The sequence below is a fragment of the Hetaerina americana genome, unplaced genomic scaffold (assembly GCF_022747635.1).
Source record: "Hetaerina americana unplaced genomic scaffold, ioHetAmer1.1.p SCAF_5, whole genome shotgun sequence".
Taxonomy (NCBI): Eukaryota; Metazoa; Arthropoda; class Insecta; order Odonata; family Calopterygidae; genus Hetaerina; species Hetaerina americana.
This window is the reverse complement of record NW_027287095.1, coordinates 36,629,712-36,636,639: the sequence shown is the minus strand read 5'-3', so window position 1 is coordinate 36,636,639 and position 6,928 is coordinate 36,629,712.

The following is a 6,928-nucleotide window of genomic DNA, read 5'->3' as shown; positions in this document are numbered from 1 at the left end:
TAATACTATTGTAACATTCTAGTATTAATGTTAGATAAGAATATAAAATCTAATGAAATTATTTTGCCTTCTTTTGTTGATTGTTAAGAAAGCATTCAACAGAGATTAGGGGCCAAATTATTGAGCTGTTTTATGGACGATAAGCATAGACTGGTGGGATAGGTGACTCGTTCTAAATCTATTCATGAGACAGACTGTATTGATATGGTAATAAATGAAGAATCTGGATACAGTGTGAGAGGTAAGGGAATAAGACTGGTTCTACATTATCACTCATGCTTTAAAACGTACAAATAGACAAAATTGTAAGAGAAGCATGAAAAGAACTGGACCATGGGAAAGAAATTAGGTCGGTAATTGATTGAATCAAATTGATGACGGATCAAGCCTTAGTTAGCCAGTTATTTTAAGAGACAGCATGCAAAAGGATTCCAAACATTGCTGATCTATGAGGCTAAAAAAATTTAACACTTCCACAATAAAGATTTAATATTTCACAACCATGGTTTTGATGCTGCACAGCATTGAAACCATGGTCGTGAAATATTAAATTTTTATTGTGGAAGTGTTAAGTTTCTTTTTACCCTCATAATGAAGGTATTCCACAAAGCTAAACTTGAAACTGTTATGTTTATTGCTGATCTAGTTAGAAATCAATGTGAGAGGCTGCTATGGAATGAGGATGAATCACAAGAAAAAATTATTCTCGCAAAATACTCATTGAAAGGTTACGTAAAACATCAAAGAACAAAACCATAAATTGGAGCATTCTGAATACTTCATTAATTTGGGAAGTATTTTTTCATTTAAATAAGCAAAGCAGCAAGGTCATTCAGAGAAACGCATTATATAAATAACATTGAACAGAGAGAATTTAAGAACCTTAAATAGAAATGGAAAGAAAAGATTAGTGAGAGCTTTGTTATGGATAGTAGCATTGTACGGGTGTACAAGTATTATCAATTAGTCATCTGATCAAGAGGGTATATGTACATTAGAGGTTTTTGATCAGTTAGCGTGGCGAAGAATGGAAAAAATAAAATGCATAGAAATGAAAATTAATGAAGAAGTTTAGGCATGGCTAGGGAAGAGAGAAGGATTTTAGGAGAAATTTGAAGAGGGCAGAAATTTAGAATTTATGTGTTACTGAGAGACAATGTGATGCTGAAGACAGCAATAATGAGGAGAACATTGGATATGGATGAGCAGAGAAGGAAAAAAGGCATTTTGGGGGGCTTAATGGAGATAGAAAGGATGTTGAGGTGAAAAATGTTTTTTAATGCAGTTCTAACGGTGTTTAACAGTTCAGAGAATTGCAGGAGATGATTTTGAGTAACTTTTAATGTAGTCATCCACTAATATGCATTAAAATAGCTTAAATGGCTAAAGCACTTGGTCGGACGCCGGGGGATCCAGGTTAAAATCCTGGTCAAAGCAAATGATTTTTACCCTTTAAATATTCTGAATTTTAGTGTTTAACAGTGTTATGCCACGTTCAGAAGCATTGCAGGGACTGGTCCAAAAAAGCTGTTTTTGATCAGTAAGCTACTACCTATATTGAGAATTACAAAAAGGAAAAATATTGAATGACAAAAGATTCAGGGATTTACATGGATATTGTGTACCTCTTGAAGTTCCTCGAACAAGTTTTCTGGTGATGTCTCTTCATGCGTTCAACTAGATTTTTATATGATATAAATAAGATATGAATATAAAATATGATTGGAATAATGAAGACATAATAACAAAGGAACTACTTTATTGGAACAAAATAAAAGTTTTCGTTGAATATAATTATTAGAGGTAGATAAACTGATCAAAATTTCAAAACTGGACCTTGCACTTAATCTGGGGTGGTTGATATATATTTTTTATTATTTAAACTGAAATTTCAAAAGAAGCATAATAATAGAAAACAGAATTATCAAAAAATTCTGTTCCTGAAAATGTTTCGTAAAATCATTAACATTGAGCGAATTTCGTTATTTTCTATCCATCATTAGAATTCCACGGAATTCAACTACGTATACAACAGAGAAAATAAACTTAAAAACATATGTGCACAGATGTCTCTCATATTATCAAGCTAGATGTGAGAAATGACTGGCCGAAAAATATATCCAATTTTGATTATATTTTACTCTAGGTTCAAAGTCTTCAAATAATATTTTTTCGAAATTACCACCGTTGCACACTCAAAGAGTAGTGTATTCTTATGCTAAGGATCTAAGATATAAATTTACGCCCTAAATTGTACGAGGGTCATCCGGAAAGTAGTACCCGTTCGTGAAATAAAGACACAAAAGTAAATATTAACAAACATAAAAAATTTTATTTGAAAGAGGATACTTTAAACTACTTCTCAACATAATCTCCAAGCAAATTAAGGCATTTGTCATAACGTGTGACAAGTTTCTGTATTCCTGCTGCATAGTCCTTCGCCGCCAGCTCATTGAGATACGCGAGGGACCCATCTTGCACAAATTTTTGCATAATGCAGATGGTGTTTAACAATTTCATGAACAATTGTTCGAGAAACATTGGGAAAATGCTCACAGATGTCATCAATTGTGACGCGCCGATCGTTCACTCACGAATTCGTCAACTGAGCTCACCAGTTGGTCTGTAATGACAGACGGTCTCCCCGAACGCTCATCGTCGTGTGTGTTCCCCCTCCCCATGTTGAAGTTGCGACACCACCGCCGAACAGACGACTCGTCCATTACATTGTCTCCATACACCTCCTTTAATTGGCGATGAATATCACATGGGCGAACGTTTCTTGCATTGAGGAATTTAATCACTGCCCTCACTTCACAACTGGCGGCGTTCTCAATTTTTTTAAACATTGTAAACAATCACAGAAACAACACAGGCAATGCTAGCGTCACGCAACTTGGCTCAGAGAAGGCAGACAAGCCACTGAAGCTATCTGACCTCGTCCAGCGGCTACTCGCGTCGTCAGCACTTCATGCGGCACGAACGGGTACTACTTTCCGGATGACCCTCGTACTTGTCAATAATGAAAAGTGGGTGAGGATTTGGAAAAGGAAGTCTTACCCTCATGTATGTATGTAGATGTCAAATTCGCGCTCCGAACTTATCCGAGCTCTTTTTTTACGGTTGACTTACAATACACTGAAAAGTTGATATGAACTTTAAGCAAATAATTTTTGCCGTGAAACCCGCCGATGAAGCAAAAGTGGCCCTAAAAATCGAAGCTACGACGATAAAATTGGGGCAGAGACCGATTGCGTAGCTTGGGGGGGAAAGGGTTTGATGGGATTCTTTTTCCGAAAGAGGATTCGAACGCTCCCACTCACTACTAAGAGGTGACCACATTTACGCTGTTTAAACAACAAAATACTTGAAATCTTCCCGGGTTGTGGAAGATATACAGGGGCATAAGCGACCATAAGTCTAAGGTGTGAACATCATTGAACTTGATTTTCATTTAAAAAGGTGCGTCAAGAAATGTCTACATAAACTGGAAAATCAGAATAATCACAGTTTTAATTTTAGAAATAAAGGAAAATATATGAAGTCGGTGAAAAGTTTAATGAGTATTTCCTTATTATTTGACGAATTATAAAAATGGGAGTTCAAAGAAAAGAATAGTTAAAACAGAGAAAAATCATTGTTTAATAATTTTACCGCCAGCTAGATCAGTGAATTCTCAGAATACATGAAGCAAGATTAAAGCAAATAATTTTCGTGGAGTTCGATGTCTCACGCACACACAACCACACTTGTGACGTGCGCGAGGTCGTATGAGCGAATAACAGCGATCAGCGCCGCTTTGATCGTTCATTCTTTTTTGTTCCTCAGTGTGAGACTTCTCCGATAACGTTTTTTAAGTGGCGAGTTCAATTGGCCAAACATTGGCGTAATTGTAGATGGCCACTTAATATATCATATCGATATACATTTAATGGAAGCGGGGTTTCACTCTGGGTGGCACTTTTGATATATTAAAGCGGTCGGGAAACCAGGGTAAGTTACCCCAAATGGGTAAAAATGAAACAGAAATAAATGGGGTATCGGAAGGGGAAGGACGGGCTGGAGGGGCGGCAAACTTTGGGATCTCTCCGGGAAGCCCTGTCTCCAGCTACGCCACTCTCAGGAACCCTCCTCCACCACTCCGGTTGCAAGCTTTCGCTCATGACCGGGGGAATAAAATGGAACTACATCATGCACTTATGACAATCTTTTAAAATTTGAGTACCATAAGCACAGAGAAAGTATTTTATAAGTTAGCCGCGCATGATTTTATAATAAACAATTCGAATCCTTGAGATACAGGGATCTATCTATACGGGATACCTTTTGCAGTATTAAATGACATGCTTTCCTTGAATAATTTTAAAATGTGTAACTTAACTCAAATATGGTGATTTTAATTCTTTATTATTGCATTAGCAACCAGCTTATCAGCAGTAGTTTCCTAGAATATGCTTGAACTTGAAGGCCGTTGCATTTATTTAATTCCATATTCCTTGCAATAGGTAAGTTAACTGCTTTTCTAAAAATGAGTTTATAGCTTAGGTTTATCATTACTTAATTATTATTGCTTGTGGTCAATTATTAATAATAGTTATCAAATGGTTAAGATGATTTATAGGTATCTTAATTCCAAGAGTAGAAGTTACTCATGAAATGTTACCTAAGATGGTATGTACTTAGCCGAGACATGAATATTAGTCAGTTTAACTTAATTCAAGAATGTTTGGGAGCTCCGGTTTTAAAAAAAGTATAGTATTTCAGTGATTGATGCTGAAAATAAATTCAATAAGAAGGCTTTATAAATGCTAATTCGATTTGGGTGGGAAATCAGGAGTGATAATAATAGGACTATTGGGAACAGGGTGAACAAAGGCCCTTTCCTTGCAGGTCGCCACAACTTCTCATCACGGCCCTGTGCGGAGGACCGAGCCGAAAAGGTAGAGAATCACGGCGTCAAAACAAACACCCGCACGTTTTAAGTTCAAGGAGAAGAGGCCTTAAAATAGCAGCACATCACTTTTTCTCGTGGCATTGAAAGAAGCTGACGTCGTCGTCACGTGGTCAGAACTCGCGATTTATATGCGTGGGAGTGGAATAAAAGTGGACTCCAAAAAATGCTGGCAGGAGCCGAATATATTACTACTGCCCTCAGAGGGCAGTAGCAAAACCAACTCGCCAATTTATAACCGAAAATACAACGGTTTACAAGGGGCAGGATTGCAAAATAGTGAAAGGCAAACGATGCCTCCTTGATCTAGACTTCAAGGACTCAGTTATTCAGTTTTATAGAGAACCTCAAATATACACATTTCTGCATCATAAAACTCTGACTCTGGAGTATTGCGGTGTAGTTTGAAGGTGTGTGAATGATTCAACACCAAAATTATATTTTATTAAGTACTTATTCACAATTCAGCTTTGGGTGACCCTAAATTGATATACGATAATCAAGGGGAAAATACTGAGAAAGCGAGGTAGAGGGAGGACTAGAATAGGCATTTTAAATGGAATAAAGTGAGATAAAAGATGTGTACTACTAAAAATGAGTTATATTGCAATATTTTCTATGGGGTTTACCTTTTGTCAAGTTAGTAAGGGCTTTGGAGTGCAGTAGGGTGTAGTGTCAGGGTCCACCATCAATCCACCCTAAATGGTATACTACTGCTAATGAAAGTAGCCCTTCATTTGTGATTCATGGTTTCCTTAATGTTACACCTAATTTCCACTCCTAATACTTTTAGCCAATCAGCCACGTTTTTACGTTTCTTCCAGTTTCGTATTGTTTAATTTTTTAAATATTCTAGACTCGCGGTTCGGTTTCCTCTTCTTTCCCCGCCATTTTTTCTTAATCATTATTGATTCAGTTTCTAGAATTTTGGTTAGCACCTATTTAGTTGTTAGTATCGGTGATCACTACGGATGACTGAGTGCCAGTGTATAGATTTTGCCTAGTGTTAATTGATTTCTAAGCAATGTGAAATGAAATGAAAAACAAAGGCAAATGCAAACACCCAAGCATATAATGAGGATAACCCATCAAGGCGAGAATCGAACTCACCACTCTTCGCCCATTTTCCGGAACTTGTTCGTAAATTTAATATTCGTTATTCTCCTGCAAAACGTTGTCGTCCATTCCTCACAACAGCATGGAGCACTTCGTATACAACTTAAAAGACGAAGGCTATCTAATTTGTCAGTTTATAGATTTTGCATTATTTTAATTGATTTATAACTGTTTTGGCAAAACATTTTTGTCATGAAATGAAAAACAAAGACAAATACAAACACCCAAGCTCTAGATGGTGGATAACCTACCTAGCCTGAGGAAAATGCTGGACAAGAATGAACTCATCAGACATATTCGGGGATACGATAACTTGCTAATGGCATTTGTGAAAGGAAAAGTAAAAGGAACGAACTATAGAATAGTTCTCTAGATGAGATTATAGAACCAGGTAATGGTAGACACGAAAGAGAAGAAATATGAAGACGCAGGTAAGTGGAAAAAAGATAGCTGCATCGAACGAATCCTGTCATCGATAACTTCTGATAGTTTTGATTGTTGCGATTCGCCCAATGCCATCTGGATGATGAGCATTTAATTTGGGTTTTTACAGGGAAATAATATACCCATAAAATTAAAATATTCGACTCGATGATTTAGTGCAAGGCTCGTTTAACATATGATAGTAACTTCATCTTTCGACTAAAAACTGACATTAAAATGCGTAGTTATTTTAAGCTAATAACTGTAAAACAAACAAAAACACATAAGGTTTCATTTACAATATATCAGTTAACATTTATTCCATACCTTACGTCATATCATAATTAATTGCCACTCATATCCTTATCATCATTGTCTGTAGATTAAATTATCGCTTTCTCATCTGATATTGAAATATTCTTTCTGTTCGAAACCCAG